At 52.0% G+C, this 27,976-nt stretch overlaps 2 long non-coding RNA genes across 3 annotated transcripts in view; one reads left to right on the plus strand and one right to left on the minus strand.

Annotated features, from left to right (window-relative positions):
- The first annotated feature begins 4,178 nt into the window (after positions 1 to 4,178).
- Positions 4,179 to 6,472, plus strand: LOC144291946 (uncharacterized). 2 transcript variants are annotated; one of them, XR_013359488.1, is made up of 3 exons: positions 4,190 to 4,365; positions 4,537 to 4,896; positions 6,135 to 6,472. It is a non-coding gene; the product is annotated as an uncharacterized LOC144291946 (long non-coding RNA). The 2 variants fall into 2 exon arrangements; XR_013359487.1 differs by having other exon boundaries at positions 4,179 to 4,365; positions 4,537 to 6,472.
- A 16,718-nt stretch (positions 6,473 to 23,190) lies between these two features.
- Positions 23,191 to 27,976, minus strand: part of LOC144291686 (uncharacterized) — a 57,646-nt gene continuing 52,860 nt past the window's right edge. Inside the window, exon 4 of the long non-coding RNA XR_013359076.1 lies at positions 23,191 to 27,629. This is a non-coding gene — a long non-coding RNA (uncharacterized LOC144291686). The remainder of the gene's footprint in view (positions 27,630 to 27,976) is intronic.

Below are 27,976 nucleotides of genomic sequence, written 5' to 3' on the forward strand. Positions count from 1 at the left end.
CATATAGCACCACATATCCACGTCATTGTATGCTCATGCACAGTGTTTGCGTCTACAGGAATTTACAGTAGACATATTGCATGTTTATGAAGACACCCCCCCCCACACACACGCGTAAGTACACACATACCTGGCACTCAAATGTGTATTTATAAGCAAATCTCACATAGTACATGTGAGCACATGCTACGTATGTGTTGGTGCATATGAAGTATGTTTGAGTACACGTATCCCAAAAATGATATATCTAGTTATAGACATAGCTTATAACTATTGTGAGTGTACATGTATAATCACACTCACCCCCAACATGAGTGTGCACATATGTGGCACTAATACGCAGACTTCATAGTGAGGTACACATATAACATGCACACCCAGGTAGTACGTCACTGTATGCGGTGTGTACGTGGTATACCTACATGTCAGGTGTGTATGTGAATCCACTCCAGCACATCAAATGTTTTTCCATGTATTTGTGACCTAAAAATCAATCCAGAAGGGAAGATAAACCGGAATCTACCCTGTTCCCTGAGAAGTATCGCAGGAGTGAAGTCTCCCCTTCCTTCGGCAGGGAGCACACATTATTTATGTGAACAATTATAAACAATGAATCTTCCCTCTTCAGCAGCTGCTGGTTTTAATACGCAGGTTCCCTTCTAGGAGCAGGTGATGGCGTCACAGCCAGAAGGAACAATGTGTCCCAAATGGGAGTGTGGACAAGACGGAAGCCCAAGTCTATAGTAGGAAGCAGCTCTTGGTCCAGAAAGGGACTTTCTGGGGCTGGTGACGGCACAGCCCCTGCTTGCTCTGGTGCTCTAGTATCACACCCAGCCGGGAAACAAGGTCACCAGGCCATAAGCCTTGGCTGCCAAGGTTGGGGACTCCCTGCTCTTGTCTCCTTCTCCAGCGTCCCCAACCTGACCTCTGGGGCCCTTTCATTTAGTAGCAACTTGAGTTGTTCATGTGGCGCACAGCAGACAGAAGGAAGGCAGGATAGCCGTGCCTATGTGGGAATGACCCTCAGAGGCAGCGGTGTCAGCTCTCTGGAGGCAGGTGGTCATCATACTCCTCATCTGGACCTCAGACCCGGATTGGAAAACTGACCACAGCTCCTTCATTCTTTCTAAGACAGTTTCTATAGCTGCATTGTTTGGGGAAAGACCCAAGGATAGGTCCCTGGGAGGGATTTAAGGATGGCAGCTTAGAGGGACAGACATGGCCAAGTGGGCTTTGGGCGCTGTCTGGCCTGGGTCCTGCCTCCTTTGCCACTTCTTAGCCTGTCGCTTTAACTCTTCTGAATCCTACTTCTCTAATGACACCTGTGTCAGAGGGTTGGTGGAGAAATTACCAGAATCGTTATGTTGAAAGTGATTTCTTCCTAAACCATAAATCCCTCCATAGATGCTACGTGATGGCAGAGACGAGCACAGCAGAACCACCTAATTTTCTAGACACTATTTTCTGCCTTCTAAAAATTTGATTCGGGGACATACAGGATAAGTTAGGTTATCATAAAAGCAGCCCCTATCAATACCACTTGGTGCCCCTCACCCTTGTGCCCCTCCCCCGACCTTGACTCTGGACTTGGCCATGGGACTTGTCTGGTAATGAGACATGAGAAAACCAGGGCTTTTAAGTTACTACGTTTGGGGCAGTTAGTTAATTGCCCTTAGTAATTGATACCCAGGGCATTGGGCTCCTGTATTCTGCCCAGAGTCGCAGAGAAATTTAGTGGTAAGTCAAGTATAGGACTTGAGCACTCAGGATTCTTCCTGCCCTCGCAAGTCCCTGTGTCTGGCTATTCTGTGCAACTTGGAATTTCAAGGGCCCAGGAGGAAAGCGTTGCTTTCCTGGTAGAGGGGTTCAGAAGAGCCCAAGGGAAATTCTCCCCCTCAACAAGGGAAAAAGCATGCAGGGGGCTCAAGCTGTGGGGTCAGAGGGAAGGGGTCAAAGCCTAACTGCCCTTTCCTTAGTGTGCTCCTTTGGGCAAGTTGTTTGCTTAATCTAGTGAACGTCAGTTTCCACATCTGTAACAGGCATAGCTGTGCCCTGCTAGCAGAGATGCCCTGCCCCACTCCAAGCCTGGGGAGCATGCAGCAAATTCCCCTTCTCTTCTAGCACCTGAGCACCTCCCTGGTGGGGCTTTCAGAACAGGCTGTGGGGTAGTCAGTTCTCCTGGGGTCTTGCAAAGGTTTGAGGTGTTTGGACCAAGTTGGTTTCATGGGGCACAGGGTCTCCCGAAGGTGAAACTGGGTGAGGGGGAGGGAGGTTGGAGGGGAAGGAGAGACACTGCCCTGGGGCCTGTTTTCCGTCTCTCCATCTGGAGTGCCTGGTTCAAAGGCAGCTACATTCCCTCGAAGGTGTCAGTGATCCTGGGACCCTGGACTCTGTCTGGGAAACCCCGCAGCCACACCCTCTTTGCCTTTGATGGCGGACCTGTGGCCAAGAGGTCAAACACATACATCAGAAAGTTGTGCTACTGGGTGACAGGCACTGAGGGGGGCACTTGATGGGACGAGCACTGGGTGTTATGCTATATGTTGGCAAATTGAACTCCAATTTTTTTTTTTTTAAAAAAAGAAAGTTGTGCTTCCCCCAGGTGAGCCCTCCCCCTCCCCCCGAGGTCCCCCGTCAGCCGCAGCAGAGCCCACGGCCAGGCCTGGAGGAGGAGAGCAGATCCCCGGGCCCTCCCGAGACCTGGACCCTCCACATCCTGGAGTGGATCCGCCAGTCCTAAAGGAGCACCTCGGTCTGCTGGAGGCTTCCTTCCTAGTCTGTGGCTGTTCATCTTGTTATTGGGTTGGCCTCTCAGGGCTGCTCTAACAAAGTACTGTCACAGTGCTGGAGGCTGGAAGTCCAGAATCAAGGCCTGGGCGGTCCCATTCCCTCCGGGACTCCGTGAGGAACACTTCCTTGCTTCTTCTCAGCTTCTAGTGTGGCCGGTGATCCGTGGCCTTCCCTCCTCTGTCCTTACATGGCCTTCTCCCTGGGTGCCTGTCTCTTTGTCCCTTTTCATGCAACTATCTTTTTTTTCTTAAAGATTTATTTATGTATTTGAAAGAGAGAGAGCTCAAGAGCACAGTGGGGAGGGGCAGAGGGCAGAGGGAGAGAGAGAAGCTCAAGCAGAGGTCCACGTGGGGGGTGGGGGTTTGATCACACCACTCTGAGATCACAACCTGAGATGAAACCAAGAGTCCGATGCTTAACCTGCTGTGGCCACCAGGCACCCCCGCCCCCATACACCAATCTTACTGGCTTAGGGCCCACCGCACTCCAGCCATCTTACTTGACTACATCCCAAAGACCCTATTTCCCAAAATAGGTCGCATTCATAGGTACCAGAGGTTAGTTAGATCTTCAGGACTCAACTCAACCCACAATAAATAATGTGCCGAGCGCTTCTCCATGACAAGCATAACAACAGCAATACCATCATCCTTATAAGGTACTTACTTGTGCCTGGGACCATTCTAAGAATTTTATAATTATTAATTAACTGAAACCTTCACAATAAGCCTATGAGTAAGTGTGACATCTCCTCTTTACAGTTGGGGAAACTGAGGCATTAGGGAATGATCAATGGCCCAAAGTCACAGAACCAAGCAGGGTAGTTGGATCACTGTCACTGCCACCCTCCTCTGTTCAATTCCCGGTCTGGCCACAGGTTTTGACCTTATGAATTACCTAAGCTGGTCCTGTGGCTTTCCCACTGCTTTCTCTAGGGTTTTTTCTTCATGGTCTTAATAACTATCAGAGTGATCTGTTTCCTCAAAACATGGTGTCGGGTGGACCTGAGCCCCTTTGGGGGAAAGTACCTGGTCAGAAGGGGTGCTGCCTCCCTGCTCCCTCCACCGAGGTTCTGACTTTTTATACAGTGGGTGTGGAGGGAGGGTGAGGCATAGACCCCACACCTGACCTCACAGTCTGTTTATGGTGAAGTCGGAGGGAAACTGAGGCAGAGGTTGGGATGTGTCCAGAGTCACAGAGTGTGTTGGCCCCAGGCCAGGGCTGGGTCCCAGACCTCACCCTCCAGGGCAGGTTGCTCCCGGTAACACTCTCCCCACCCCCAATGCTACTTGCTACAGGAGAGGACAGTCGCCAACCGCAGACATGAATCATTTTTGAGAAGTCTCTTGAACGGAGACAGGAAGAGGCAGTTTGGGGACGGCCCACTCCGGAGGTCAGGGCCCCATCCGGGGGTAGGATTGCCCAAGCTTTGCCCATCTCTCGCTGTGACCGCCCCCACTGCCATGCCAGATGTCTCCGGGAGACAGCCCTGCGGTCAGCGTCCAGGCCGGGGCAGGGCTGATCTGCAGCCCTCCCCTCGGACAGGGATTTCACACCCAGGAAAATAATTTCCTGGTAAGGAGATTAGAAGGCATCGCCCGCTTTCGGGAACAGGATGGGGCCTGAGTGAGGCAGGAGAGGAACAGCGGGAGAGGCCGGGGGGCAGGCGGGGGCGCGGGAGGAAGTGTCACTGTCAATCAGGGCGCTGACCCATCTAATCCAGCCTCCCGGCTCTCCTGATCCCAGGGACAGATGCCGCGTAAAAAGGTGCAAACTCGGCGGGCCGGGCCCTCCCTGCAGGCCTGCAATACGGGCCCCTCTGTGGAGAGCCGCCTTCACCTTGCCAAGAGCTAAGCTTCCACCGCGCCTCCTCGCGTGCGGGCTGCGGTCCTCGATGCCAGGGGCAGCCGGTTCCCTTCAGTCGGTGACTCCCGCGCTTGGTGGGGCTGCGATGGGGGCCGGGGCAAGACCCCGAGGGCCTCTGGGCACTCCGTGATGTCACCCAGACCTGGTGCCGTCGCTGACCTCCTGCATTCATTCATTCATCCAACAAGCTTTTACTGATCTGACAGGGTCAGATGGGGCTCCTGGTCCTGAAAAGACTTGGTATGTAACTGCTTAGGGGTTCCACCTCTGCCACCCATCCATCTGTCCACCATCGGTCTGTCTGTCCATTTCACACTGGGCTCCCAGGTTGGCCAGGCGCCGATATAAAGAGAGGGGGCAGCAAGGCCCACCCACGTCCTGCAAAGACTGTGTGGAGCACTAATCCGGGATGAAAGGGAGTGTAGACCGGGAGCTCTTCCCCGTTCAGTACTCTTCACACACATGCCATGCAAGGTTTTAATTAAATTCACTATACCAGGAAACTGCCTGGGCCCCTGGAGATGCCAGAAGGAAGTGCCACGTTGGCCTTGCCCACTAGGTACCTGTCCAGAAGAAGAAGCCATCAAGAAGCCCGGCGGAATGCGGAGGGCAGTAGCGATAAGCCACAAGGGGCAGGTAGAGGAGGGAGAGATACCCTGGTCCCAGGGCCCAGCCCTTCAACGTATGTTTGGATGTGCAAGGAGGTTCGTTCATGGCACAGATGGGGAAAAGCCGTGGTAAGGCATCTCGAGGACCACAGAGGTTAGTCATGGAGTGTTCTGTGTCAGGGAGTGAGACGCAGGCTCTGAGGCCTGTGGGATACTGGTAGGAGCAGAGGGGGTTGCATTTGAATTTGAGACCATCTGAGAAAAGTCCAGATGTGTAAGTGCTGTATGTATCAGTGACTGCCAGTGTATATATATCAGTGTGTAAACTATGAAGCCTTGTCTTTGATCTAGTTCAATCCAATCCAATAAATGACACGCTTTCTGTGTTGCTCTGGGCAAGAGACTGAGGGAGGTAAGTGGTGTCTTTGTGCCATTCTCCTGTGCTCACGTAGGACAGCCATAGACCATGTTGGAGGACTGCCTTACCAGTATCACTATGGAGTAGCATACTCCATGTTGGGGTCACTACCTCTGCCACTGGGCTTCCTGGGTACAAATCCTAGCTCTTTGCCACTTACTAGCTGAGTGACCTTGGGCAAATTTTCTTATCTTCTCTTTGCCTCAGTCTGTCTATCTATAAAATGGGAAGAAGATGATTTGGGTCGTTTGGGCTGTCCACAAATAGTTGAGTTCTTCCAGGACACGTGGTAGGATCGTACTTTATCTACTTTTTTTTTTTAGACAATATATTATTTTAAACATAATTGGAATAATCACAAAAGTGATTTTGTTTCCCTATTTTGTTTTTTTTTTCCTACCTACTTTGAATTTAGGTGTAGCTTTGTGACTTTTTTTTTTTTTTTTTTTAAGATTTTATTTATCTGAGAGAAAGAGACAGAGCACCAGCAAGGAGGGGCAGAGGGAGAAGCAGACTCCTCACTGAGCAGGGAGCTGGGAGCCCAATGTGAGCCTCAATCCCAGGACTCCGGGATCATGGCCTAAGCTGAAGGCAGATGCTTAACTGACTGAGCCGCCCAGCCGCCCTGCTTTGTGACTTTCTTCAGCCAATAAAAATGTAAGTGATTTGCCACATTCTCTGAACCAGCACCACTCCCATGGTGACCATGAACGGCAGAGGCCCCTGCCAACCTGAGTTGGACATGTAGCATATGCAACAAATAAACCTTTATTGTTCTAAGCTATTGAAATATTGGGATTGTTTGTTGCCAGCCTAAACTGACAGATACAGATTCATTTGCACAGCTGTAGACTGAATTATGTCCCCTCAAAATTCATATATTGAAGCCTTAACCCCCTGTGTGATTGTATTTGGAGGTGAGGCATTTGAGGAGGTAATTAGGTTCAGATGAGGTCATGAGAGTGGGGCATTATGATGGGATTAGTGCCCTTCTAAGAAGAGACACCAGAAAGCTTGCTCTCCGTCTTCTGTGTGCAAACAAAGAAGAGGTCAGATGGCATCCAGCAAGATGGCAGCAGTCGACAAGCCAGGAGGAGAGCTCTCATTGGAACCAGACCGTGCTGGGCACTGTGATCATGGGGAAAACAAATCGGTGTTGTTTGAGCTACCCAGTCTATGGTTTATTACACCAGCCCACGCAGACTAAGACAAGTACCTTTCTCAGTGGTGTTCTGAGGATTAAATGGGTTACACACAAAGTGCTTACAGAGGTGCTGGTGCATAGCAGTATACAAGCATCAGTTGTAATTATGATTTGCTATAGGCCATGGAATGGTCCTAGGTAACCAGAATGAAGGTGAGGTTTGTGTCTTTATCTCTTCCACATGTTTCCCACTCCCATTTCCTGGAAACTTTATTCATTCATACAATCAATCATTCACCCTTCCAGCCAATATTTGCTATTCCACTTCAGGCCTCAGAGCTCCATTGACTCATTTGGCAGACATTTCCAGAGGCCCCAGGGGTTAACCAGCCTGGTCTCTGCTCCCAAAGTGCTCAAAGTGGAGGGAGGGACCCACGCAATGAAGCTCAGATGAGCATTCCCCTGATGGGACTAGGAGAGCCCCATGAGGCTGCCCAATCCTTCAGCGACTGAGGGACTCCCTGAAGGAAGAGGCACTTGTTCTAAGCCATGGGAATAAGTGGACTTATCTGAACAGAAGCAGTCACGAGGAGCCCTCCAGATAAAGGGAAAGGATGGGCAAAGGCAAAAGAGGAGAGGAGGACATATGGGACCTGCCCAGGCCTGCATACCTCAGTGCTCCAGGAGGAGTCCCTGAGCCCACATGAGAATCGCTAGCAGGCTCTCTTCTGACATACCCCACCCCTCCAGCCTGGGGCAGTGGCCATGACCACATCTGTTCCAGCCCACTCAGGTAACAGTCATATGATATCCGAGCTTTAAAGCTGTCATCACATGGCACATGGTTACCAGGTTCCCCATGCAGCCATGGAGAACTATGTGGATTCAGGCCCTTGAGGGGTGTCACTGGCCATCAGTTGACCCTTCTGGACAACCCACACTTCCAAGCAACCTCTGCCAGCCCGAGAGCTTCTCAAGGCTTCCCAGAATAGATTCCCTCTAGAATGGCCGGGGTCCGGCGCTGGAGATTCAGGGAGGAAACCAGGGGGGAAGGCAGGTTTTTGAGGACATTCCCAGGTACAGCAGACCCCTCTGCACCAGAGACAGGGGAGGGCCACAAGTCCCCAAAGGCCAGCAGCACAGATGAGCCTGGGCAGATGCAGGAGGAGAGGGTGCAACATTTCTGGGGGAGAGCTCCACTTAACCTGATACAGACTCTCCCCGACAGTCCTACAGACCAGCAGTGCCCAACTTATAAATGAGGAGTCGCTTGCCCACAGTGCCTGGAATATTTCTGAGCTCGGTAAATGTCTGTTGACTGAATGGAGGGGGAGCTGGGATTTGAACTCACTCCTGCCTGGCTGGGAGCCAGGACAGGAGTCAGCATTGCTACTGAAGGGTGTAGTGTGGGGCAGGAAGGACTTAGGGAGAAACCCTGGGCCCAAAAGGTAGACACCTCTACTCCTTCCTGCAGGCAGGCAAGAGGCAGCTTGGGGGCCCTGGGACTTAGGAACCAAGATGGCTTGGGGGAGACACAGTGACCTCCAGGTGTAGCCGAACGATGAAACAGGCCTAAGCGTACCCTTCACCTACTTCTGCTACTTAATTACTTTAAACTTGGGCAAAAGCTGTGGCCTCTCCAAGATTCAGTTTTCCCATTTGTAAATCAGTAGTGTTTATCTCTTTATGGGGATGTGGGGGTTTTAACTTATCTTTTTAAAGTAAGTTCCATGTCCAGCGTGGAACTCAATGTAGGGCTTGAACTTCAGATCCTGAGATCAAGACCTGAGCTGAGATCAAGAGTCCGACACATAACTGACTAAGCCACCCAGGCGCCCTGGGGGATGCTGGAGTTTTAAAATAAGACAATGGCTGTCAAATGTCCAGCCTGGTGTCTGGCCTCTGGCAGGTTCTCAGGGATTTCGTCTTCCCTTCCTCACCACCACCTTACCTTCTTCTGCTGACCCTCCTTCTCTGTCACAAACAGGCTGCTGCCGGGGGCCAGGACACAACAGCACCTAAGAGCATTAAGTGGGGCTGGAGCTGAGAGCGTGTGGACCGATGGGCTACTCAGTGTTCTCATCCCTGGGGACCTGTGAGGCTCATTTCCCCTTTGTCAGCCTCATTTCAACTCCTGAGAAACAGGAGGAAGAGGGTTGAGCTGGCCTGTTCCTGACGTTTCTTCTGGTTGTAAGAGAAATAAATACTGGTTGTGGGTTCTGGGCATGCAGCCTTCCACCAGGCCATCAAAGAGACCTATTCCACAAGACGAGGCCCATATTTGTTCAAACATATCCATTCCCCTTCCTCCCATTGCATTGGGTCACCTGGATTAAAGACTTGGTGTCCCAGCTTCCCTCACAGCAAACTGTGACACCTAATTAGCTTCTGGCTCACAGAAGTACCATGTGGCAGCTTCTAGGAATTTATCTTAAGAGACAGCTGTGTACCTTTACCCCCTTCTTCATTCCTTCCTTCTTCCAGAAGGCTAGAATGTGGGGATGACTGGAACAGCCATTTGGGCATGAGGTCCTTAACAGTGGAGGCCACACAGGGCAAAGTAGCAAGCTAGAAGGAGCCTGGGCCCTTCAGGACTTCATGGAGACAGTCATCAAGGCAGCCCAGACAGCCTCCCTCTGGACTGTTTCATGGCAAGGGAATCAGATTTTATTTCCCTTAAGCACTGTTATTTTGGTCTCTGTTACTTGCAACCAGAACTAAAAAATTACCGGGGCAAAGTCTGCATAATCGGTACATAAAGCACATGATGTGTGAAAACTGAGGGCACCGAGAGAGCCTTGCTCATACACAAGGGGCTTGCAGCCCTCTTGTTGCTTCCCACAACTGGACAGAGTCCCTTGAAAAAATCCAAATGGGCCTCACACAGATGAGCGTGGGTATGTAATTGTGTTGGTCTCGTGAGCACCCAAATATTCTGACCTAAAGGAGAAAGTGCTCTCACAGGGCATGAGTACGATCCAGATTTCCTAACTGCAGCTTTCCTGAGCTACCCAAGAAGTTACTCAGCTACCCTGTAGTGCAGAGGCGGGGGTGGGGGTGGCTGAGAGAATGGAGGCCCCCTCCTTTGATTTGCATTGTAGTTGACCCAGAGCACCAGCGGGCCCCTCCAGGCTAATGCTGCTCATTGTCCTCTTGTGAGCATTAGTCTTGAACCACATGTGTGCACAGCAAAGACGGAGTGTCTATTAACAGGCACGATGATTAGCGATTCATGTATTAAGGTCATGTTTATACTTCCATTGTCAACGGTGGTCATTATTTATTTGAAAGGAGGCCTTTCTCATTTACTGGGCATCACAGCTCTGAGTAAGAGCATGTGGAAGGCTTAATAATTTTCATATGGTGGGGACCAGAGCAGAGAGCGCCGAGGCTCCCTGTGGCAGCCAGGAAAGGGCCATCCCACAGGGGGCTGGCCCACATCACTGACAGGGAAGCACATCCAGGAGACAGGAGAGGGGATGGTCAGAGAGCATCTGGGGGCCTCAGATGGAGCTCCAGCTTCTTGGCCCAGACAAACGACCTCCCAGAATACCAGGGGAATTTGCAGATGTTAACTCAGATCCTCCTTCAGGAATTTTGGAGAAATCATGGAGAGCTGGAGGCGAGATACCTGACCAAATGTGTCATCCCCCAAATGGGAGGCAAGTGCATTTTTAGCAATTACAGCTGGCAGGAGGCAACGTGGTGTTGGGGAAAGAGAGCAGGGTTTGGGACTAGAAAGAGGTGGGATAGAATTTCTGGATTTGTATGACTTGGAAGAAGTCCTGAGGCCTCACCTTTCCTTATCTGTGAAATGGGAATAATAACACATACCCTATGGGCTGATGCCGAGAGTTGCATAAGATAATGCATGAGATTTTCCAAGAGGACCAGATACAATAGAGCTGACCCTTGAACAACATGGGGGTTCAGGGTGCCAACCACCTGCACAGTTGAAAATCTACCTATAACCCTTGATTGCCCCCAAAACTTAACTACTGATAGCCTTCTGTTGAACGGAAGTCTTATCAGCAACATAAACAGTCTATTAACACTTATTTTGTAAGTTCTGCATGTTACATACTCTCTTCCTACAATAAAGTAAGCTAGACAAAAGAAAATGTTATTAAGAAAATCATAAGGCGGGGGGTGCCCAAGTGGTTTGGTCAGTAGAGCGCCCGACTCTTGGTTTTGGCTCAGGTCATGATCTCAGGGTCGTGAGATTGAGCCCCGTGTCGGGCTCTGCACTCAGCAAGGTGTCCACTTGTCTCTCTCCCTCTGCTCTTTCCCCTGCGTGTTCTCTCTCTCCTTCTCTCTCAAATAATAAATAAATAAAATCTTTTTTTTTTTTAAAGAAAATCATAAGGAAGGAAAAATACATTCACAGTTCTGTGCTGCATTTATAAAAAAAGAAAACTGCATGTAAGTGGACCTGGGCAGTTCAAGCATGCGCTGGTCAAGGGTCAGCTGCATTACTTTCCGTCTCCTTCCTCTATAAACCAGCCACATTCTCTTCCTAAACATGGAGAAGGGTTTGGAAAGAATCTGGAAGGAATGTGCTTCTCCTGAGAGAAGTTCATGTCAAATTTATCTCTTTCTCTCTCACGGATGTAAGAGCATCAGAGGTCAGAGGAAGTGGCCAGCAGAAAGGAGATTTATTTTAAATGAGTATTTGCAAGAGTCTCTTATGTCAGAGGTGCTGGAAACAGTGACAGGTACCCACCTGGATTGTTCGTGGGCTCTGCTGGGCTGGGCTCCGTGGAGGGAGTCGGGAAGTGCCAGGGGATGTTGGAACAGGTCATTAGACTTTCAACTGGTTAAATAGTTGTATTCAAAGGGTAATGACCGCTGGCCTGGGATCAGCCCTGTGGAGGTCTCCAGCAGAGCGACACAGAGCTCTGTTAGTGTGATCTGCTCTTGTCTTGGAACCGTATTACCAATGCATTCAATAAAGAACGGGAAAATCTGCTTATCAAATTCAGGTGACAGAGAAAGCTACTCAGGAGGAGACCAAAATTATTAGGACTTTTACAAGCATACTTTAGCCTAATCCTCACAACCGCTGCCTGAGGCTGGGTCTGTTTTATTATTCTCATTTTACGCTTGAGGGAGCTGGGGCTTAGATGGGGTGAGTGACTCACCCGAGGCCACACTGGCTAGAAAATAGTGAAGACCAAACTTGAATGAAGGTCCAACAGAGCTTGTCCTGGAGTCTGATGTAAAACATCAGCTCCATTGGGTGCACTTGCAACTCCCAGGGACCTGGAGAAGAAGGCAAGAAAGGCGTCCTTCCAGACTTCGTTCATTCTTTCGTCCAGCCAATACTCAGAAAACACCTGGTACCGCTTGGGCACATTCGAGGTCCTGCTGATATAGGGGGAAACAAGAGTGTCCAGAGGAGTTCTTCCCTGACAGTCCAGGGAGAGGAGGGTGCTGGGGGAGGCAAACAATTAAAAAAGAAAAAAAATATATATATATACACACACAGGAAGGTAGATTAGGTAATTTTAGAAAAAGTGATATCATAGCCAAAATGTTTACTGGGTGTCAGGTATTGTTCTAAAGTCAACGATCCTATGAGATAGGTGCTATCATTACTTCTACTGTATGCATAAGGGAAACTGAGGCACTGAGAGCTGAGTGGCCAAAGTCGCAGGGCTCCTGCTAAGAGGAGGACATTTACCTTCAGAGCCTGCACAGCACACTGCTGGGCCTTCCAACGGCACAGGGTGAGGAAGGGCATGCTGGCTGGAGGGGTCGGGGCAGACCAACATGACACTGGGTAAGGAGGTCAGGGAAGGCCACTCTGTGGGAGTGACATGTGAGCCTGAAGGAGGAACCCTGAGCCATGTGGAGGCTGAGAAATAGAGAGATGCCCCAAGTGGCGAGCCTGAGGGAGCCAGGGTTCAGAGGGCTCAGCAGGGCCAGGCGGCTGCAGGCTTCATAGGTCATAGCAAAGAGTTTGGACTCTTCCCTATGGTGGGAAGTCCGGGCAGAAGTTTGCTCAGGAGAAAGTGATGAGGGCCCATGCTCCGTGGAGTCTGGCCCTCCTGGGGCAGCCCTAGAGCCTACCGCCCAGGGCTCAGGAATGGGGCATAGGACTGGAGAGTCCTCTGAGCCCTCACCTTGGGCCAGCCCTGCTGCTTGCAGCTGTCACACCTTCCCAAACCTTCTCTCCTTTCCCTACTTGTGTTCAGAAGCTCAGGCCCCTACACAGGTCTGCAGAGTGCCCTGCTGGGGACAACCCAGAGTCTCAACTGGCCCTCTGAGGGTTCACTGTGCACTGTGAATATCCCCCATGCTGAGTGGGGACCTGGAGGACACACGGAGGCCCCAGCTCACAGACACAGGGGTTTGCTTGACCGACTGGCACAAGTAATTGAACCCACCAAGGTGCGACTTCCCAGTAAGAAAGGTGAAGCCTGCCCTTGGATTCAAAAGGCCAATCAGAAGAGTTGAGGAGGAGGGTGAGCTGGGGAGATGGGGATCCAGAGAGGGGCCAAGTGGGGAGGTGGTGAGCTAGGAGAAGGGGATCCAGGGAGGTCAGAGGGCCAGGAGAGGGGACACAGGGAGGGATGAGAGCTGAAGAGCAAAGAGGCAAGAGGGGCCAGATAAGGAGGGGGATATGGGGAGGAGGGGGAGCCAGAGAGGAAGGGAAGGAGGAGAAAGGAGAACCAAGGAGGAAGGTGAGCTGTGGAGGAAAAAGAATCAGGAAGGGGAGCCGAGGAGGAGGAGGAGGAGGAGGAGGAGGAGGAGGAGCTAGGGAGAAGGGAGAGTCGGGGAGAAGGAGGAGTGAGGGGAGTCAAAGAGAAGGATGAACCAGAGAAGAGGAGATACAGGGAGGAGGGAGACCCAAGGAGAAGAGGGAGTTAGGAAGGAAGGAGAGTGAGGGAGAAGGATGAGCCAAGGAAGGATGGGGAGTCAAGGAGAAGGTAGAGCCAGGGAAGAGGTGGTGGTGGGAGGGCAGCTAAGGAGGACTCAAGGAAGGAGGGGAAGTGAAGGAGAAGGATGAGCCAGAGAAGAGGGAGAGGAAGCTAGGGAGGAAGGAGAGTCAAGAAGGATGAGCCAAGGTGGGAGGGAAAGGCAAGGAGGAGGAGGAGCCAGGGAGAAGAGGGATCTAGGGAGGAAGGAGAGTGAGGGAGAAGGATGAGCCAGGGAAGGAGGGGGAGCAAAGAGGAGGGGAGTTGGCTCGGCAGAGGCGGCTCACGGAGAAGGAAGGACTCTGGCATTAGGAGGGCAACTGCACTCTTGGAGGGGTGACAGGGTGGCCAAGCCAGGATCCTGCTCACTCACATGCCTCCCTGTCCCCACTCCAGCCTCTCGATAGAGGCTCCTGAGAGCAGGGACCCTGCGGCATGGCCGGGAAGCGCTGGCACCGAGTGGGCACTGGAGTGGAGTGGAGTGGAGTGGGCGCAGGAGGAGGAGGCCTGCGGGAGCGGTCCCCACCGCGGGAGGCTCCTGGTAGCTGGGGCATCTCTGCAGGAGCAGCTTCGGGAAGGGCCCGGGGCTCCCGAGGGCGGCACCGTGCCGGAGCAGCAGCCGAGCGGTTGGGGGTCAGGACATCTGCTGCGGGGAGGCCTAGACGGGAACAACTCCAGAGGGCAGAAGGAGAGCTATTTCAGTACTTTACAGGAAGAATGTTCAAGCAATCTGGCACACGCCGCAACGGGCTGTTTCGTGAAGCAGGGAGCGCTCCGTCGTGGGGGATGTTCAGGTAGAGGAGGAGAGATCACGGAGAGCCCATCACTGAGAGGCTTCTGTGCTCTGCAAACCCTGAGCACCTGCTGGGTGCCAGGCGTAGGGCAGGGTGCTGGGGGCCTGGGGAAGTCACACCCAGCCTGGCCCTTTACAGACATACACCAGGAGAGCAAACGTGCCTGGAAGCATGAAGTGTGGGATCAGCGTGGTCACCACCTAACAAGGAGGAAAAAGATGGGACAACACAGATCCGGTTTCCCGAGGGAGGGCCCGGCTGCAAAGGGAAGCCATCAAGAACCACTGGGTGCTTGCCTCGCAGCTGCAGACGGCCTGGCCAGAGGCCTGCAGGGGAGGCGGCAAGGGGCCGGCCCGCAGAGCAGGTGCTCCTGGAAGCCCAGGCTGGCCGCAGCCCTGCGTCTCTAAGCATCTAGTTGCTAGTCTAGCGGAGGGGCCTCGGGGGAGCGGGCATCAGTGGCAGGTGACCGAGCCAACCACAAAACCAGAGCTGCTTCAGCATCCTTGACAAACACCTCCCATGGAAACATTCAGGGGGGTATGAAACCCGCGAGTATCATCATAAGACATTTCAGGGCACCTGGGTGGCTCTGTTAGTTGAGCATCTGCTTTCGCCTCAGGTCATGATCCTAGGGTGCTGGGATCGAGCCCACGTTGCATTGTCATCATCATCATCATCGGGCTCCCTGATCATCGGGGAGCCTGCTTCTCCCTCTCCTTCTGCCTCTCCCCCGCTGTCCTCTCTCGTGCGCGCTCTCTCTCTCTCTCTCTCAAATAAATAAAATCTTAAAAAACAAAAAAGAAGACATTTCAACATCACATTTGTCAGTGGAAGAAAAGGAGTTTTTAGGTTCTTAAAATACAGTTTCAACCGTGGTAAGACAGTTTCAGAGTTTCATCACCTATTTGTGTGAATAAGTGCTTCCCATCCAAGGAGCCTTTGAAAACGTGGTCCTTAAAGACTGCCGCCCGCTTTGGGCAACGCGCTCCAGTCACAGGAGCCCTCACCACTGTGCGAGGCTGGGTGATGGGGAGACGCAACCTTTCCCTGCGATTTTTTCAATTTTTTCAGTGAGTCTATAATTATTTTCAAATAAAAAATAAAAAAAAAACCCCTCTTGCTCCAGAATCACATGCAGACACATTAAAGCATCAAATCTGACACAAAAACAAGTTTTGTTATGGAAGCAGCTGTTTCTCATTTAATTAATTTTTGAAAGAAAGCTTTTGGAAGCTGATTTAAATTGGTTATTTATTTATAGTATGCTCCCTTATACATTTTATTCTCCTAACATACATTTATAAAATATAGAAAAAAGTAATTTTTAAAGTTTTTTCATTTGTTTTTTGTTTGGTTTTGTTTTTAGAGTTTTTTTGTTTTGGGGTTTTTTTTTTTCCTCTCGTTGCTTTAATGTCTCCCAAGTGTCCACGAATTGCTGATTCTCTATGTGTGCTCTAAGTTGGAAAAGGGTGGGGCTGCTGTCCAGGAGATGGGACCTCTGAGTGCACTGGGGAGTCACCAGGATTCCCAGTGGAGATCCCCAGGAGCCAAAGGGTGGGGCAGCCTGCAGGGGCAGGGCTGGGTGGGTGGGCCCCCTGATGTGAAAGGTGGGTGGCATTGTGACAGTGATGATAAGGGGGAAAGGGGGCTGAGCTAGGGTCAGAGCAGTCAGGGGCTGCCAGAAGGAGAGATCTGCTACGGAGAGGTGGGCCACCCCTCAGAGGAGCTCTTGGACACTCTTCTGACTGGTAGAGCGCCAATACAGGAAAGGCCCAGAAAGAATGGCCTTTCTGCCCTGGGAAAGTTTGCCTTGCATCCAGGTCTCACTCCCAGCATTCCGGGGTGGGGTGCGCTGCACGGAGCCCTGCACCCCACCTGCTTCCCTCTGCACCTGCCGTAACCAGCCCCTGCTGGAAACAGTGTTATCCCGGGTGGACGACAGGGACCTCGAGGGCACTGCCCAGTGTTCCTGCTGCCAGCTCCTCGGTGCCTGGGGCCTGGGGCCTGGGGCCTGGGGTAGGCCTGGGTTGGTGGGGCAGTGGGGAAGCTCGGGACCCCCCGCCGCCCCGGCGGGGCCTCTTGCCAGGCTGGCCTGCGGGTTCAGTGGACGCCGGGGACACGCCTGTCTGACGAGTCCCCGGCCTTCACCCGGGCCGGGGCCTGAATGGAAACATTATCACAATTTAATTACCTTTCACAAACGCAGCCTGAGAAACCCCACTTCTTGACCACAATGCCAACCTCAAGCGGAGCCAGGGGTGAGCGGAAATTGTGCACCCCCCGCCCCGGGGTGGGGGAAGTGAGGGGAGAGCCCCTGAGGAGCCGCACACACTTTAATGAAGTTTAAAAAGTGACCCACGGGCCCCTGACCCACATGGGGCCGCACGGGCCTCCCCCAGCCAGGGACACAGGTTGTGTGGGGACCCGCTGGAGGGCTGGGTCGGTTTGTTGTTTTTTTTTTTTTTCCTCCTTTCTTCCTTTCTTTCTTCTTCTTCTTCTTCTCCTTCTTCTTCTTCTTCTTTTTTTTTTTTTTTTTAATAAAATGGGTGATAAAGGGTCCTGCCAGGAACCATTGTCTTCCACAGTCTAAAGTGTTTGAAATTAATTTATCTGCTTAGGATGGTGTATAAATTTCTCATTACGAGTGTCAGTGATGAACAAGAAACCATTCCAAGAAATGTCTCGGGCCCTTGCCAAGCCGCGGGCCCTGGGTCCCTCGCGGAGCCGGTGCTGGCGACAAAGGGTTTCACACAGTCAGGAGCGTTAACTATGCATGCTTTCGCGTTGCCCGGGCTCAGCCAAATGCCCTGTGAGAACGACACGTCCACACCCGGTTTTATTATTCCACACAGATGCCGGCTTGTTGTGTATTTCCAGCTTTATGGAACATAATGTGGGGTGTTGGGGGGTTTTGTTGTCGAGGGAGGGGTATGTGCTGCTTTTGCTTTACCTCTCTCCCCTGCCTCCTCCTTTCTGCGACCCGTCCCCCCATCTGCCCCCCAAAAGGCTGGGGCGCAGAGAAGTGGGGGGCAGCGGGAAGGTTCTTGGAAGGGCTTTGGAGAAGGTGGGGGAGGGGATGAAATGAATTGAGTCTCTTTGAGGTGTGCGTGTTGGGGGGAGGGTGTGGAAACTACAGAGAGGAAAGGAGAGAGGAGGGGGAGGTTAAGCCCTGGGAAAAAAGTGGCACCCCTTGGCCCAGGCCGAGCCCGACTGCCAGCTACACGGGGGCGGGTGGCAGGCAGAGAGAGGCACGGCCCCACCGTGCTGCCAGCCATGCTCGTGGCTGCCCTGGCACCCCGGGGGACTCCGCTTCAGAGGGAGGGGTCCTCAGGGCTCTCCTGTCACGGGTCACCCTCTATTCCTAAATGCAAATGGTAGCCCAAGACTCCAAGGGCTGAAGAGGCCACAGGGCTGAGACTTAGGCCCAGGTCCCCGATGGTGTGCTGTGGTTGACCTACCCTCCACCCCTTAACGGCTGGGGTGGTCTTCTCTCACCTCCCACCAAAGCCCAGGAGCCCCCAGGGTGAGGGTCTAGGTCCCTCGGCCTGCTCTGGTCTGCCCTGTCTGTATGCTCTCGCCATGAGCTTCTCCCCTGGGCAGGTCTTCCCCTCCTAAGAGAGCAAAGCCAAGAGGGAAGCAGGGAGCCAGGCCCCAGGAGCTCAGCCTGGGCATCATGGGTTCTAGTTATGGCTCAGTAGAGGGTGGTTTTTCCAGGGGTCACTGGGTTGGAGACAAAGCTCAAACCTAATGGGGCAGGGCAAGAGGGCTGGCCTGGGAATCAGGAGACCCATTGGAATCATGCCTCTGTCACCATATGCTTCTGTGACCCAGTCCCAGTCCTGCCCCCCTCGAAACCCCTGGGCCCTCCTCCGTACATAATGAGCTGGGCCCAGGGATTTCTGTGCAGACCTGGCTGTGGGCTCTAGGTTGGAGAAGGGAGGCGGGCTGTGCTAGTCATTGATGCTTTTGACACTGACTGTAGATTCTGCAGCCCAGGAAGGCTAGGGGGCAGTGCCAGGTTCTGCGGCCTAGCTCAGGAGGGAGCCCTGCAGGGGGACGTGGCCTTCGAAAGTCACCTTAGCTCCCGAGATATGCCCGGCCCCTTTCTGAACACAGCTTTCTTCATTGGGGATCCTAGCCAGAAGGGCTAGGCATGCTTGGACCCAGGGGCCACCTCGCAGAACCACCAGTCTCAGCTGACACATTCACTCCCAGCCTCTGTGTGCCTGGCTGCTGAGGGCAGAGCCTCTTGGAATGGCTGATTGGGATGCCTGGCAAGTCACCGGCCCTGGGCGGTGGGCCAGCCCACAGTCCCTGTGGAGGTGGCCTCATTAAAGGCCTCATGGTCCAGTGGGCAGGGCATCAGACTGGACATCTGGAGGCTTGGGGCCTGGTCCAGCTTGCTGCTGCTTTGCTGGGTGACCTTAAGCAGATTACTTGGCCTCTCAGTGCCCCATCTGCCCCCTGCCTCCTCCCTGTCTGGCAAGGCTTTCTGGAGGGAATATTAATGGGGCAGCTCACAGAAGCCCAGATTCTATAGCACCTCGCTTTTAGCCATTCCAGCCATGCCAGGGGTTGGCAGGGACATGAAGGAACCCTTCCTTCTGAAACCCTCTGAGAACCTCATCCCAGCATTGCTTCCACAGGCTGCCACGGGCCTGTCTGGGAGGCAAAGCCATGAGGGGTATCCCGGAGCAGGAAGGGCCGTTAGGATGGTGAAACTGAGGTCAGGAAGTGCAGCCTGGTGGTGGCTTTGCCGGGCTGGGAGCCAGGGCATTCATCCTCTGGATCCTTCTATTTCTCCCCTGGGCTGTTCACTCCAGCCTCTCCTTCCTGCCATGGTCGCCACAATAGAGCTTTCCTCCCAAGGATCTAACCGTGTCAATCCCTGTGTCAGCCCCTTCCGTGACCTCCCGTCATCTGGGTGATCGAGTATCTTGGCTGGCACCCTGACCCCTTTCTCTGCAGGCTCCTTCCTGGCTGTCCTTTAGCCATGCGCAACCTAGGCTCTGGCATCTCCAAGGCGGGAGCTCCAGCCCTTGGCCACTTGTGTCATCTCAGCCACCTGCGGGGGGCCTCCTCTGCTTCTCTTAGGAGAACTGATGGCCCTTTATGGCTGTAGTGTAATATCCCTCTGCATGACGCCTGCTCTAAGCTGTCTTCCAAAGGCACTTGGGTCTGGCAGCAAGCAGGCCCAACCCCATGAGAGCCCTGGCCCCCTGGCTGGTAGAGGCCTTGCAGGGCAGGGCCTGTCTTTCTGTCATGTTGGGGCCGCCCCAGCAGAGGCCCTGGGCTTGGCAGTGAGTAGGTGCTCAGTTGATATGAGCTGAATGAATGAAAACTAAGAGGTCCAGCAGCCTGAACCCCTTAACCCCCCACGCGCTTCCCTTCCCCTCCTCTCAGTCCTTCATTTACAACCTTTGTCCAAGGAGCCATGACTCATCAAGACCCTCCGGCTGCTTGGTGGCTGCACCCCACTCCCACACCCCAGCACTGAAGGGCCAGCCCAGGACGATCCACTCCACACTTTTCTTTTTAGTTGTCTGAGCCCCCAGCTCATCAGCATAACAACACTTCCTGCTTCTTGTGCCTTACCTTGCATTAAGTAAATAGCTATATATTCCTAAAACAACGCTGCAGCTCAGTTTAGAGCAGAGAAACTGAGGCGCAAAGATACTAAGTAGCTTCTTGGGGGTCAGAGCTGGGAGAGGCAGAGCTGGAATCTGAGCCCAGGTCTGCAGGACCTAGATGAAAGCTCATGATCCTGTCCCCACCAACACCTACTCTCCTCCAAGCCCTGCTGAGGGGGCTGCTTAGAGGCACGGAGTCCGCTGAGTTACTAAGGGGCCAAGGAATTTCCTGGGTGGCCCTTTCCTGTTGGCATTGGTATTTTCACCAGAGTCTTAACAACTTACCACAAAGTGAGTTCAATGGTGGGATTCTGACTTCATTATTGTCTGATGTTAACACGGTTTCTCTCTCTGTATCTCAACAGCATACACAATGGACTTGTGAAGGTTTATCCTTCTTCCCATCTTTTCCCACTATCACTCTAATTATTTTTTTGTATTTTCCTTTTTCACTGAGCCTTCCAAGGGCTATGGCTTGGGGCAAGAGCCAAAAATGAAATGTTAACTAAATTCCCAAAGGCTTTAAGATATCAGTTCTTCTCCAACTGACATGTGTATTCAACACAATCCCCATCGAAGCCCTTGTAGGATTTTTTTAAAAATAGAAATTGACAAATTGGTTCTAAAATTTTTGTGGAGATGCAAGGGACTGGAAGGGCCAAAAACAGATTTGAAAAAGAGCAAAGATGAAGGATTTGAAGAATTACTACAAAGCCACATAATCAAGACAATGTGTTATTGACAAAAAGACACAGATCAATGGAAGAGAACAGATAGTTCAGAAATAGTAACACAGAGACACAGTCAATTGATTTTTGACAAAAATTTAGGCTAAATTGCCTAAAGATTAAATTATCTTTTCAACCCATAGCGTTGGGACAATTAGATCTCCATATTCAAAGAAACGAATCTGGACCCTTGTTCATCTTATACAAAAATAATGCAAAATAGATAACAGACCTCTGGATAAAACCTAAACTCATAAAACTTCTAGAAGAAAGCATTAGAGAAAAATCTTTGTGACCTTGTATTAAGCAGAGATTTCTTGAGGTATATCACAAAAGCACAATCCATAAAAATGAAAAAAAAAAAAAAAGCAATCTGATAAATTGGGTTTCATCTGAAATAAAAACCTGTTTTGGGAAAATCCCCAAGGCTCCAAAGGCAGCCAAGGGAGCTGAGTCTCTTTGCCTGGATGGAATGGTGGGCGGTGGCTGGAAAGCCCAATGCGTCAGAGGTGGTGGAGAGCAGCACTGAAGGGCCAGAAAGATGGTAGGCAGGCACGTGTGGGCTGGACCGGCTTGCAAGCCCCTCCCAGCAACAGTGCACGAGCTAAGTCACCTTCAGTGTGTCCCTTAACCTCTCTACACCTACGGCTTCTCACCTGTAAAATAGCTGCAACTGGAAAAGTTGCTTTGAGAAATAAATGAAATATAAGTCGGGATGCCTGGGTGGCTCAGCAGTTGAGAGGCTGCCTTCCACCCAGGGTGTGATCCCAGAGTCTCGGGATCGAGTCCCACGTCCAGCTCCCTGCATGGAGCCTGTTTCTCCCTCTGCCTATGTCTCTGCTTCTCTCTCTCTGTCGCTCATGAGTAAATAAAATATATTTTTTTAAAATATGGAAGTACACGCTCAATAGTTGCAAATGCCTTTCTCTTTTCCTATCCTTCCTCAGAGAGAACACAGGCCAATTAGGGAGACTAAATAAATAAATGTGAAAGCACTAGAAAAATTTCTAGTTGAAGGAGTTCCCAAAAGGCCAAACCCAGGAAAACGAGCCTCTGATCTAGCTTCCCACTGTGTGATGTCCTCCCACAAGAAGCCCTGAGCCAGCCCAAAGCTCCGAGCCTGAATGGTTAAGGGAGACACCAGGAGATTCACCATGGCTTTGGGGTTGCCAGTGGTTCTAGAAGCAAGACAGGAGTGTGTCAAGAAAAGGGACTAGAGGAAGATGGAAGTGTGGAGGAGAGTAGAAGAGAGGAAGCAGGAGTGTTAAGACCAAATTGGCAGAGGAGAGTGGGGAGGGGATAATAATTTTGAAAAGAGGGAGAATCCTGCAAAGGAGAGCCTCAAAAATGATTACTTGAGGTGGGGCACCTGGGTGGCTCAGCAGTTGAGTGTCTGCCTTTGGCTCACGTCATGATCCTGGGGTCCTGGAATCGAGTCCCGCATCAGGCTCCCTGCATGGAGCCTGCTTCTCCCTCTGCCTGTGTGTCTGCCTCTCTCTGTGTCTCTCATGAATGAGTAAATAAAATCATAAAAAAGATAACTTGAATGATGAACGAGTTAATCTCAAACCTCCGTACCCACCCATGAACTGTGGCTGCCTAGAATGTGAAGCCGTCCCCCCAGACTCAGCAGGATGGGCAATGCCTGCCTGGGTGATCAATTAAGAGTAATGTACGTGCTAGATTTTTGCTGAGTTGAAACAAGAACCGTGTAACTACAAGGGGTTTATTGAGTCCAGGAGCAAACGGCCCTCCTGACTCTCAAGAGTGAAGTCTTATTTGGTTCAAGAATTGATATTAAAATGATGCACTGGTTTTGTGGGGGCGGGTGAGCCTGGGTGGCTCAGTCAGTTAAGAGTCTGACTTTGGCTCAGATCATGATCCCAGGATCCTGGGATCGAGCCCAGCATCAGGCTCCCTGCTCAGCAGAGAGTCTGCTTCTCCCTCTGCTTGTTTTCCGGGGTCTGTCTTTTTGGGAACTCCTTCAACTAGAAATTTTTCTGGTGCTTTCACGTTTATTTAGTCTCCTTAATTGGCCTATGTCCTCTCTGAGGAGAGGAAGGAAAAGAGAAAGGCATTTGCAACTATTGAGCGTGTACTTCTATATTTCATTTATTTCTCAAAGCAACTTTTCCAGCTGCAGCTATTTTACAGATGAGAAGCCGTAGGTGTAGAGAGGTTAAGGGACACTAGTTAAGGCTCAGTGGACACACTTACCTTGTGCACTGTTGCTGGGAGGGGCTTGCAAGCCAGTCCCAGCCCACACATGCCTGCCTACCATCGTTCTGGTGTGCTCTCTCTCTCTCTCTCTAAAATAAATAAATCTTTATTTTATTTTATTTATATTAGAGAAAGAGAGCACAAGCAAGGGGAAGGGCAGAGGGAGAAGCAGACTCCCGACTGAGCAGGGAGCCCAACGCAGGGCTCCATCCCAGGACCCTGGGATCATGACCTGAGCCGAAGGCAGACACTTAACTCACTGAGCCACCCAGGAGCCCCCTAAAATCTTTTTAAAATAAAATAAAATGAAATGAAATAAAATAAAATAAAAATAATGCATGGGTTGATAGAGCCAGTGCAATTACCTTGAGGTCAGGAAATTGTATATTTTAGAAAGTATTTGATATAAAAAGATACAAGAGGGTAAATGATCCATGGTAAGGGAAAATCAGTTACACTTGGACTGCTTTATCCTCAAAGCAAACTGGAAGATTAGGGTGTTTTAGCTCAAGGAGTGGGAAAGTTAGAAGCATCACGGAAAGGTCCACAGGTAGAAAAGGTAGCAGGTCTGACAGCGGTCAGGAGCATGGGTTAGTAGCCAGGAGAAGAGGGAGCAATATCATCAGCTATCTTATAGCTAGCTGTACGGTGTGTTTAAAGGGCAGGGAATACTTGGACACTTCCTTTCAAGTCAGCAAGCATGGATCGCCCCCCTCCTCTGTTCCAAGTTCTGCGCCCGACACTGGAAATAAAGAGACCTAACCAAGGCTGGGGTAAGGGTTCCTTGGCCAGAAGGCGTTCCCCGTAATAGGCCTGTGGAAGACGGCTTCCCACCTGGCCAGCCCATCCTAGTACTGGCATCCTGGCTAGAATGGTTCATCAGCTCAGTTTCCCGGGAACGTTCAACAAGTCCTCACTACTACATTACTGGGATGAAATCTGAGCTGACGAAGCCAGAAGACTCCAGCCCTTGCCTGCCTCCTCATTTCCCACCCAATCACCCGCTTCCTTTTAGCTCACTCAAACTGGGTTTTTCCCACATTCTGATCGCTTTTCCACCTTCAGGACATCCCCACCCGATTCCTTGTCACCTGTACCTCACCAGCTCAACCTTTAGGTCTCAGCCTCATTGTGGCTTCCATGGGAGGCCAACTGTGACCGCTGGGTGAGGTGAGCCCCTCCCCTGCTAATATGTACACAGTATGGCAACTTCTTCTTTTCTTCTTTTTTTTAGAGGTTGCATTTATTTATTCATGAGAGAGATAGAGAGAGAGGCAGAGACACAGGCAGAGGGAGAAGCAGGCTCCCTGTGGGGAGCCCGATGTGGGACTCGATCCTAGGATCCCAGGACCACGACCTGAGCCAGAGGCAGATGCTCAACTACTGAACCACTCAGGCGTCCTGCTTATGGTCAACTTCTTCACAGCATTTAGAACAAGCGTAATTAGATACTCATTGTGCAATCTCAGGTCTAACTCCCAGCTCCTCTGCTGAACTGAAGGCTCCATGAACATGGGAAACAGCCTCTCTCCTTCATAGCTCTAGTCCCAATATGGAGACAGAGGCTGCTCAAGCCTGGCTGCATGCAGTGAAGACTCACTGAGTCTGAGGGCAAATGTGTCCAGATTCTTCTCCTTCAAGGACCGTGAGAAGCCACAGCCTCCAGGCTCCATCCTGGTCTGGACTTCCTTCCTCCTTGTGTCCACGGATCAGCTTCTGCATCTCCCTCACCTCATGGCCTGGAAGGTCACACCTTGTGTTAGCGTCGTGATTGCCATTGGCAGAGCCTCTGTCTCCGAGATTGTTCTCACCTCCCTCCACTGAGTTTTTATCAACCATTTTCTTGAGTGGCTTTGCCTCTCCAGCTCCCTTAGTACAATGCCTGAAGCTTAGCCCTGCACCCATGATGGCTTTGTGGGCTGCTCAATAGATTGAGATTTTATTGCAGAGCCTCTGAGACCATAGGTAGCTCAAAGCGTGGCAGGGGGAGAGGTTAATTCCCTGATGGGGATCTGAGGGGCAGGCCCTGATCCCTGTGTCCCTTTAGCAGTGCAGTGGAAAAGGGGAGACTCCAAAGTTGCATTGCATGCATGAAGATGGATCCTCGCTGAGGATGCTCAGGTCAATCACTCAACACAGACACAGCACCCCCCAGCCCTATGCAAAAGGAATTCAGAACAGTCGCCACCTCGTGCGTGCGGTGGGTATAAGGGGTCAAGGGATCACCTCACTGTGCCTAGCACAGTCCTGACACTCAGCTGTACTTCCCAGGTGGCAGTCCTTTGAACACCCTGATGGTGTGGGCAGGCTAGCATTCTAATCTCAGGTTACAAGCACCAGGGTGAAAGCACGTGCACACAGCCTCCAGATTCCCAGCAGTGGTTCTTTGCATGGGTAAAGTGTTCCCAAGGGTGCACTCATCAGGCCTCTTCAGGACTGTAGAGCACAGCGGGGAGACTGTAATAATACGGTACCGCTGAATGGGAACACTCCTGTCAAGAGGCTGGGGATGCGGATGGCACCGTGCGGACAGACCTCGGGGTGGATCTCCAGGATCTGCCCCACCTGGGCACCAGACCACGCTGACCCCAAGTCGCTTGCTGAGCTGGGGTAGCCAGGGCAGATTGGCGTCCCTGCCCTGCTCCTGGGCACCACGGCGGGCACATCAAGTCACAGCACGTCCGCCTTATTTGCCAATCTGTTGACTGTGCCCCCTGGCCCTCAAGTCCCTATTCACTGGGCGGTAAACATGTTACCTAGCAACCAAGTGTCAATATCAACAAAGGCTCCGATGAAGTTGTTAATCTGGCAAGAGTGACAGCGGGGCCGGCGCTCTGCGCTGGCTCCTCCACTTATTGTCTGCCACTTAGACTGGCCCACGAGGATATCGGTGCTCAAAAGACCCCACATCTCCCTCCACTATGAAAATTAAATGAAGTGTGTGTCTCAGGCAGGGAAAAGGCACCGGCATTGGCCTGCCTGGGGATCTTGTTTCTCTTCTCCCTTCCTCTCCCCCACTCCCCCCAGTGAGGTAGCCCGTGGGGTGGAGTGCTTCCCCCGAGGGCAGTGACCGCTGCTAATTTCCAGGAACAATGTGGACACTCCAGGGCCGGGCTGCGCACCCGAAGAGACATGCCTGTCATTTGTCCTGTTCGTGGGGCTCCAGGTGGGGTGAAGAGGGCAAGCTGGCCCTGAGACTCAGCCCTGCACCAGGGCTCAGGCCAGCGGTTGTCACTTTGGAACAGGGTAAGGGCGAGCCCACAGCGGGGACTGCAAGGGTGGCTGGGGACACAGCAGGTCCCTCCTCCCCACAGCTCATATTCCAGTGGAAACAGGCCATCAACCAATAAAGAAATGGATCCATCAGGCAAGTATCTGGGGAAAGGGCATTTCGGGAGGCAGGTGGGCAAATACAAAGTCCTGAGGACGGAATGTGTTTTGTACTTTAAAGGAGCTGCAGGAAGGCCATGGGGGTGTCAGCCTGGAACGAGGGGGCTGGCACGAGGTAGGAGGGAGATCTCAGAGAACACAGCCCTCTCGCAGGGCCTGGGGGGGCCGTGGCCACGACCTCAGAGTTTATCTAAGGGGGATGGGAAGCCAGTGCAGAGTTTCCATTTCGGGGTGACTTGGCCTAATTGCCACCATAGCTGCTTTGTGGAGAAGTGAATGCAGGGGCCCGGTGTTAGCAGAGAAACCAGTTAGGGGGCTCCAGGAGAGGCCCGGAGGTGGGGTGGCAATGCTGTCGAGTCCCCATGAGGCTCCACCTGCAGCTTTTGGTGGAGGAGTGGGGTGGGCAGGAGGAGGAATCTAGCCTGGGTGGGGCTTGGGGACCCGGGAGCCTAAGTGAGAGTCGGAGGGGGCTGAGCTCCTGGCTTGGCGTTGGTTGAAAGAACGCCTCCCCTCTCAGAGCCTGTTCCTCATCTGCTGACCACACTCCTCTTCATCCTGTTTACCTGCCAGGACACTAGGAGGACAGGTAGATTTCCCGTTGGGAGGACCACAGGTGTGGAGTCTGGCCGAACTGCGTTCTAAGCCCGACAGCACCGTTTATTAGCCGTGTGACTTCGGGCAAGCTGTTCAACCTCCCTGGGCCTCAACTTTTCTCTTCTTTAAAATAGGCCCATGGCATCTACTGCAAATGGTGCTTAATCAGTGCTTACTTATTTGTCCAGCATGCATGTTTTAGTGCCAGGTACTGTGCAAGCTATAGAGGTGAGTAAAAAGTAAAAAAGGTGGCCCCTTTTTCTCTTGGGGCCAGGAAGACTTCTGGCTCATCAGGAACAGTTGCAGCCCAGGGAGTCATGTCCTCAGAAAGCCTTGGCATCCCTGGTGTTTCCCCGGGGAGCAGGTGGTCGTGCAGAAGTGAGGGGGTTTTGTAGGGTGGTGTTAGGGTAGAGCAGAAGGAGGGAGCTGAGCTGGGTTTCAGAGACCTAGGTTTTAGGAGGCCCCTGCTCTGATTTGCTGAGTGACTGAGGGCAAGTCCTTCTTCTTCTGGGCCTTGGTTTCTGCATCTGGAAAACAAAGAGATGGTACTAGACAGGCTTAACCTTCCTTCCAGCCCTTGATGCTGCAGGGAGGAGGGCCCTCCACCCTGGGCCTGGGGCCAGAGCTGGGCAGTTAACAGGCTTAGGCTCACTGGGAGGCTTAGGCAGTTTCAGAACAGCCCTTCGGAACACGTCCCCCACAAATCTGGTGTTCAGATTTGGTGACAGATTCCAGGAGCCAAGGCACTGCGAGGAACACTGGTTACCTGATGGACACCATCCCTCACCGTTTTGTTTGAACTCTTCTAATCACTTAAAGGAAGCAGGGCCTTAAGCCCTCTTGAACTCTTGCTAATCTTCACTCTTAAAATCTT

Source organism: Canis aureus, chromosome 20 (genome assembly GCF_053574225.1).
Source record: "Canis aureus isolate CA01 chromosome 20, VMU_Caureus_v.1.0, whole genome shotgun sequence".
Classification (NCBI taxonomy): Eukaryota; Metazoa; Chordata; class Mammalia; order Carnivora; family Canidae; genus Canis; species Canis aureus.